Genomic DNA, 8876 nt, shown 5'->3' with positions numbered 1-8876 from the left:
TTTTTTTTTCAGTATTCTTTAGTGACTAGAAAGTACAAAAGAACAGCGTTTATTTGAAATGGAAATCTTTTAAACATTATACATGTCTTTACTGTCACTTTTGAACAATTTAATGCACCTTTGCTGAATAAAAGTATTAATTTCTTAAAAAAAAAAAAAAGTTAATGACTCCATATTTTTGAATGGTGTAGTATAAATATTACATGTTTTCTACCAATTAATACTGTACATGGACATAAAATGCACTAAAATTGCATTTCAAATGGTTGGAGATGTAGTATAACGACAGGACACTGCCGTCACTGCTTGAAATGTCACGTCAAGTACCCATTTTCTGTTAAAATGACTTATTAGCAGTCTGAGCTTTGGCCCTGGCCTCATGAATATTAATATTACCACCCCGACATGCAAACAAAGTAATGTTTGTTCTTGCCTGATGAATAATTTACTTGGTCTTAGAAGTGGTCACAGGTGTGCGAGTTCTCAAATAAGAAAGAAAACTTTTTTTAAAATCACGATTTAAACCTGGGGGTCAGACTGTACCCGTTTCCTCCTGAGGTGAAATCCTTTGTGTAAAAGCATAAAACTCTTTTATATGATCTCATGCTGATACGATCTCAGCAGCCATTCTACAAAAGCACACCGGCTCCAAACATGATGTATAATGTCATGTAAGTATAGAAGGAGAGTTCAAGTATGTTTAATCTCAAATGTGTGGCTTGTTTTTGTTGACACGAGTGATTTCATAATCTGAAATACACAGAATAAGGCTGCATGGATTGCGTGGGTCAAGTTTCACATTGTGGTGTTCAAATGTGGAAGGTGTTCAGCTTTATGGTCTATAATACTGTACACTTGGCCTCAGTCATCTCAGTCATCATCATTCACATGGATATGTGAAGGTCACAGGAATTGTGAGATGGCTGTGAGTGGGTGGAGAAGACCACACTTAGGTTGTACGTGATATTGAAGAAACCTTGGAAGGATTTGTTTTTATTATTTGAAATCACATGGTCTCATTCCTGCTGTATCTGCAGCCATTAGGATAATGCTGTTTCAGAAACATCAGCTGCTATTGAGATGTATGGCAATGCTAAAAGAGCCCTCTCAGGTTTTATAGGCATCTTCACTGCATACAGTTGACGCAGGGTGCTTGGGTATGAAACACATCGTTTCTGCTCATGTAGACAGAATGACTTCATCAGTACAGGCAGAGCTGTCCAGTCCTGAGTGGAAATGTTTTCAGAAAGAAAGGCTCATTTAGCAGAACAGAGGGAGGCCGTGACATCAGCAGACTGAGACAAAAATATCTGGCAGCTGCGAAAGGCTTGGTGCCTGAATCACACTTTCCACAGCAGTTTTGATCAAATCCTCAGGCAGATACACATATGCTCACTAGATCTACATTTAACATGTGAATTTTATCTTTCATTCACTTAAAGTGGCATTTAAACAATACAGATTACATATATCATTAAGAAATCATTTAAAACGTTTTATTACACATTTATGTACAAATATATCATTTTTCGTTTTTTTTAAAAATATATTTAGTTATTATATATTAGTTATATATATTTTATAGAAAACAGTTTTAATAAGTACCTGCTCCTTTTCAGTATGTTTAATTATTACAATTGTTTTAAAAAAATGGTTTCCAAATTACTAATGCAGTTTTATTATGGCCAGACCTGATACTGTCATTTCTAAGGACACAGCAAATCTTATTCCCGTTATGGAAGGATATAGATTAATTTCTCAGTAATAATATCTAAACGGCTGTTTAGTCAGCATCCCATCCGAATGAATTAAGAGCCTGTGAAGATGATGATGATCGCTTCACATTACCTCAACGCATTGGTCAGTCTATTTCACGGCCATGATTTTCATTAGCTAAGCAGACAGACTTTTTTTCAACAGCAGTGCTGCCCAGCTGAAATCTCTTGCTGAGTGTGTAAGCAATGGGTTACAAGCATAAAAAAACACAAACTGTCTGGCCAAACATACAGTACAGGAGGTAAAATAGAGCCAGAAGAACCTGATGTTGCTTTTACAGTTTGTCCTTCTTCTGTTTTTGTTGTGGTTTAGGAGATGTGCAGTGGCTCCAGAACTATTTGGAAACTCTGGACAATTTGCTGAAAATTTGCTAAAAAAAAATTTACTCACCCTCAGGCCATCTAAGATGCAGATGAGTTAATATGAGTCCTCTATCCATAATATTGCTTTCTCCAGTGAAAAGGTCATCTTGTCTGAATTTGGAGAAAAATATGCACAGATCACACATTGTATACATCAAAAACAGTTCTAAACAAATATGTTGGTGGATTTTGATGTGAAAGGACAACAGGGAATGAACTTTTTCACTGAAGGACGTTTTAGTATGGATTATGGACGTGTATTTTGGCCAGAAGCGTCAGTTTAAAGTTAAAAAGCCTCAGTGATGTATTTGTTTTACGCAAACATACAGCTTTTCACTACACAAGACATTAATTGACGGACTGGAGTTGCGTTGATTACTTGTGGATTATTGTGATGTTTTTAGCAGCTGGTTGAACTCTCATTCTGATGGCACCCATTCACTGCAGAGGATTCATTGGTGAGCATTGCAAGTGATGCAATGCTGAATTTCTCCAATTCTGTTCAGATTAACAAACTCCTACATCCTGGATGGCCTGAGGCAAATTCAGCAAATTTTCATTTTTAGGTGAACTATTCCTTCAAACCCCAGTTAAAATGTTTGAATGTCATCACATTAGATAACAAAATATCAAATCAAGTAGCATCTGAAAATAAATCATTTTCTAAGAAGTTAGAACTAACTTCACCATTTGTGCTAATATATTTAAAGAACCTATGAAATCAAAATGGGACATTTAAAACCCAACAAAGTTTTTCTTCAAAACATTGCTATTATTTTAACCAACTTAGACCACTCACTCACTGACCCTCCCCCCAACCAACCCCAGGGTTACGTTTATATTAGAACTTGTTCTCATTACATTAAGACGATAATCATGTATCTGATGTAATTCTCTTCTGCCTCTCCGCGCACAAAAGCAGCTGCTCTAAATAAGCCCAACGCTACTGGATGAACGCCAGGCTGCTGTCCAAAGTGTCCAGACGCGCTGAGGTTGGCTGGAGCTGTCCGCGGTGCTGAACCTCCACCGCGCAATCCGCTTATAACAGCCCGCGGGTCGAGCTCTCTCTGCGTTACTGTCGGAGCTCTGCGCGATTCACCGGGAAAAACGCGAAAAGCTCATATGCTTACAAGACCTTACGGACGTTTTATTTGACGTTCGAGTGATTCTCACTGCATTGTTTAACACAAGGACAAATTGTAGTGTTTTCCGAGGAGTCTTTTCAGTATGTGCGTACGGATCGAGCTCCAAAAGAACTGGCTCTTTCTGCTGCTCATTCTGACTCTTTCAGTGATTTACACGCATTGTCAAGGTGAGTATTTTTAAGTACTTAAATCTACTAATGCTGCTGTATGTAATAGAGTTAGATAGGCTATCTTGGGCACAATGACTAACTGGGATTGTACTGTCTGGGGCTTTACTGGTAAAGGATTTCTCCACACACGCACACATGCCATTTACGTACAATAACAAATTACAAATATATTGAGACAGTTTAGGATATAGAGGTTTGTTGTTGATGTGTTGTACTTTAACAGAAATATCGCAGGACTGCATGAAGCCGTCATGCATAAACTTCATCTGTAGAGTGTTGTGAGAAAGTAAAGGGCTGTTCACATTGACGCGATATTGCGTTAAAAAACAGACGCAGAGCTACAAAAATGACAAAAAACGTTTTCAAATTTAAACTACTAGCTTGAAACGGCGTTCATGACGCTAAGAGACACAACGTCAAGAATTTCTGTCTTGCAAACAATAAGTTGAACCCCTTTTTTTGTAAAAGTTATACGTTTCAACAACCTCAAAAGTCACAAGTCTGTCTTGGCAGCACTTTTTTTAAAAATACAAATAGACGCTTTGGCGAAAATAAAGTCGCGTTAGTCTGGTGTCTGGTGGTAACCACAGAAACAATACGCTTGATGCGATCGACGGTAGTAATTATCGGACGGAATGTTAACAAAACACGACGAGAACTTATATTATCACTACATATACATTATATATATTAAAAAGTCTTTTAGATAACTGACGCCCGTAGCTAACAATTTACGTTGCTCGAGAGAGACGAACCGTATCATACTGCGCCTCGAAAATGAGATATTTTATCGAATCAGTAGCCTCAATTTGACCATTTCACAAGTCAAATATCGGCAAAGTGTTACAACGGGACAGAGTGATTGTGCTGTGAGTCTCTGCAGCACAAGATAATGAGACTAATCCTGAAAATCAGATTACCCCCGTCCCGAACTGAGCTGTTTATGAAACTAGCAGAGTTGTGTTGTTTTTACGAGTTTAATAACAGACTCTATCTCAGCTTATTCGGGTCATTTGAACAGTTACTGATTGACCTCGCAGTGCAGATGGCAGAGTCACGACATTCTAATTTATTGAGATGCACCTGTATATATATATAATAAAGTTTCTTCATAAGTCAGTGCATTGTTTCAGTTTATTTAATTTAGTGACACAGCATGTTTGGCGTCCATATGTTGTGCTGGGATAATGAGATGCAGTCCTCCTGTACTATCCTGTGGGCTCATGTTTGCTTTATAAGTACAAATTCTGCTGATTTTCTGGGCTTATTTTAATGAGACAGCTGAAATTGCACAAATGAACTTTAACATTAATAAAAGATGCACCCTTTTAAATAAGAAATTTTAATTTATGCAAGCTTTTAAAACTGACTGAATGTCAGCAGAGATAGTGATAAACATATAAGGTGGTTGATAACGTAGTCTAATAACAAAAGAAAATTGATAGAAAAATATCACTATCTTTCTAGTGCTGCTTTGCTCACTGTTGTAAAGATCAGTACACTATACTGTCAAAAAGACATTTCTAAAGAAACTGATGCTTCTAAAAATGGCCTAAAACTTCCAGTGATATTTGTGTATCCCTCTGACTTGCAGGCATGCGCATTAGTGTTTTTCACTCATAGGACGTTTTTGTGTTTATTAATCTTGGTAAATCTTGTTGCACATTTTGGTATTAATCACATTCATTCGGCTATCAGCAAGAACAATGAGCTATTACTAAACTGTGCATGTTTTTCTGCATTGCATGTTATACTGTACCAGATTCCTCCATCTGTGGTTGTTTTTTAATGTAATGTTTCCAAATTACAAAATGAGGTTTTATTATATTTAAAAGTGCATTTTAGGTTAATGTCACTGTATGATGCCTTATTGAGCTCTGAATGAAAGTTTTATAAGAAGTATTTGAGAGTGAAAGAGTCTTTTAGGCAGCCGGAGGGAAATTTCTTTCTATTTCATGCAGAAGTATGTGAAGTAATTTTGAAGTGTGCGCTAGGTCTTTCCAAAGGTCTATTTCTGAATTCATTTCGCTGTAGCTTTCTTATCAGATCCTTTCATAATTCTGTGCAAGATTCATCCTCTCATATTCTGGCTGTTCAAAAACTGAAGCATGGAAACAGTCTGATGGTTTCAATTTCTGCCGTTCATACCTCTGATTTCAGGGGAGGGTTAGAAAATGTTTAACACCTGTTTTTTGTAATGTCGGTGATTAGCTTGATCAAGGGCTATTCAGAAGCTGTTAGTTGACATAATTAGTCTGGCGCTTTGTCAGTTTATGGCTTGTAAATGAGAGTCATTATGGCGGAATGCTCTCTAATATCCTCATGCTGTCTGAACTCTGCAGGTAGGGCCAAGATGCTAACCATCCCTTCGCTGTCTCTCACAGAAAACCGAAAGATCAGGGTGTTTTGGGCTCTTCTAAGTGAACCTTTTCTCTGATGATGGTTTATGTACTTACATTTGTTTCTAGTTTACACAGAAAAGAGAGAGGATCCAGAGGGGTAAATATACCAGTCAAACCATGATCCTTGGTTCAAAATCGTAGCTGATATTATTTCCAGTTCATTCATCAAATAGAAATGGGAGGTTAAAGGAATAGTTCATCCAAAAATGAATCTGCTAGGAATTAACTCACCCTCAGGTCATCAAAGATATAAATGATTACTTGTGGATTACTACACTCTAAAAAATGATTTCAGCACAAGAATCAGCACTTAAAAGTGTCCTCTTTTGGAAGGCCAAACAAAGTAGTTTCACTTTCACAATGAAACGGCATCACACACTGCGGCCTTGAGTGAGCGGCGGTGGCCTAGAGTGAGCAGAGGCCTGCTTGAGTGTAACACTCCAAAGAGAAAGGAAAAATTGAAATCGCATCATATGACCCCTTTAAAAGGGATGACAGAGAACGGTTGAATACACTTGAATTAAAATGTTACTTTTAAATGTTACATTTTTTGTTTCTAAAATGCTTTTTAAATGTGTTTAAATTTAATATTGTAAACTATGCTATATTGTTGTCCATGGGTGTTCTTGCTTATTAATAAAAGTTCAACTTTTGATTACTGCTGTTGCCTCTAGTAATTCTGGGTAACCCAGCAATGGTTGTTTTGAACCCAGCATTTTTTAGAGTGTGGGATATTTTTATCAGCTGTTTGAACTCTCATTCTGACGGCACCCAGTCACTGCAGAAGATCCATTGGTGAGCATTTTCACCAAATCTGTTCTGATAAAGAAACTCATCTACATCTTAAATGGCCTGAGGGTGAGTAAATATTCAGTCAATTTTCATTTCTGGGTGAACTATACCTTCAAGTTAGTTGCATTACATTGTGGCCTACAGCTTTGACACAAAAGCAATAGTAAGCTTGTCCGAGATGGCTTTTTCTTCTAAAGAAAGACAGCAGAATATAGAAGACAGACAGCATAATACGTTTGAAACCATTTATTGTAGCTTTTTATCTGTGTGCTATCATGTAAAGCCCTTAAAGTCTGCCACACACATTTCCTTTTGTGTCAAAATGGCATTTAAAACACTTTAATCGGCACGCTGTGATGGTTCATGTATTGATTTCAAGTGTTTTCATTTCAGCCTAAAGGGTGGCCAACATTGACTTCCTGGGCATCAATACCCACTGATCCTATTGAAAGCGCAAGGCTGAGGCTCTTTACATGCCAGGCACCTGCAGCCACACAACCATAAAATTGGTATATTTAAGAGGAAGATTAAAAGTTGATATTCTGGCTTTTAAAATGCCACAAGTTCACTGACCTCCTAATCCCCCTGTTGTTATGTGTGACATTTCATTATTTGGTATCCTGATGTTTTCCTCGGCCTCTGATTCAGAATGCGCAGAGCAGGGTACGTCTTAACATGTACTGACACTAAATACGTTTTTTTATGAAGGTTAAAAATTGTGTTCACTGATTTCACTCTCTTCATAAAAGTTAGAAGTGGTGCATTTTTAAATGCTTGTTTTTAATTTTCTTTTTTATTTTAAGAAATTTGACAATGATCTCTATGAAGTTGTTTTGAAGAGTACTCTAATGGAATCTAACTAAAAGAGAAAAAACAAGCTTATTTATTCAATGAAAAGCAGCTGTGCTCTCTGATCTGTTGGCGTATTTCCCATGTGTCATAAATTTGTGTGAGAGAGTGGTGGCCAGTGCTGTGCCTTCCATTGTCACCCCATAGTATGTTAGAGGAAATATCCAATATTCTCATATCAAACATTTCATCAACCCTTGATTGACAGTTACAGCTACAACAAACCTATGCTTTTTTGGCTTCTAAATGTGTATGAATCATGAGCAATATCAGAACTGTTTTTATTAAGGGGCAGTTTTTTAAAAGAAATTAAATAATAATTTTATACCGTACAGCTTTATAAGATATTTTTAAAACCACATTAACTATTTTAACATCAAACCTTTTTAAAATATTTATTTTATATTATATATATATATATAATATTGATTTATATTTTTGTATATATTATATTAATATATTTTTTTTTTTACAATTTTTTTTATTTTATTTAATTTTTGCCCTAAGCTTTGGTTAATGTCTGACCATGAATAGAGTAGTAAAACAAACGCATACATTTCTGATGTGCAAGTGAAAGGAGGAAACTAAAAGAAAAATTATAACTGCACACTACGAACTTTGAATAATAAATCATGCTTAAGGGAGTGTGCAGTTATATTTTTTCTTCATTTAATGTCTGACCATGGTCACGAGTCAGATGGTCAGATGATCAGATGATTATCCGAGACTTATGAACATAATTTAAGTGATTTGAACATTGAAGAAGACATCTCTTGAGTTTGTGTTTTTATTTAAATGCATTGCATTTAATTGATATTTGCTTTTAACATGAGCATGTTGTGATTATTGCTGAGTGTTTGTTAAAATTGTAAGTGCATATCTATGCTGTAATATTCTGTATATGAATTATCAAGGTTACACAACTGCTCTTTAAATAAAGTGACAGGGAATTGGTGTCTGCAGATCCCTTGAGCTCATTTGTCAAATAAGAGGCTCTGTGTTTTGGCAGGGTCAGAGCAGAGGATGCTGGTCTCTCAAAGGCTCCAGGACAAACTAACTTTTCCTGGCGTCCTTCCGCTACAGCTTTTTGATGCCACTGTATTTGAAACGGATGCTGCGATCGATGCCCAAAGCATTTGAATTCTGCATCAGCAGCTATCTGTCATGCTGTTATAAATGCACTGTTGATATTCTTCAGTTTGAGACTTTTCTCTATGCGTTAGTCCTTTAGAGGCACAGATAACTGATTGCTTTTTTGGTTGTTATTATTTTAAGTGCCTCAAACTTGAATTACTTTCAGATCTGATGGCATGAAGCTTGCAAATGCATTAAAAATCAAAGACTAGATCTTCTGAAGTGTTGTTCTAGCAGCCTGGGAAT

At 36.5% G+C, this 8876-nt stretch overlaps 1 pseudogene; it reads left to right on the top strand.

Annotated features, from left to right (window-relative positions):
- Window positions 1-3052: 3052 nt before the first annotated feature.
- LOC107743459 (seizure protein 6-like) overlaps window positions 3053-8876 on the top strand; it is a 41041-nt pseudogene continuing 35217 nt past the window's right edge.

Source organism: Sinocyclocheilus rhinocerous, unplaced genomic scaffold (genome assembly GCF_001515625.1).
Source record: "Sinocyclocheilus rhinocerous isolate Xijiao unplaced genomic scaffold, SAMN03320098_v1.1 scaffold106, whole genome shotgun sequence".
Classification (NCBI taxonomy): Eukaryota; Metazoa; Chordata; class Actinopteri; order Cypriniformes; family Cyprinidae; genus Sinocyclocheilus; species Sinocyclocheilus rhinocerous.
The sequence above is the reverse complement of the archived record's forward strand: the minus strand, read 5'-3'. Positions and strand labels throughout refer to the sequence as shown.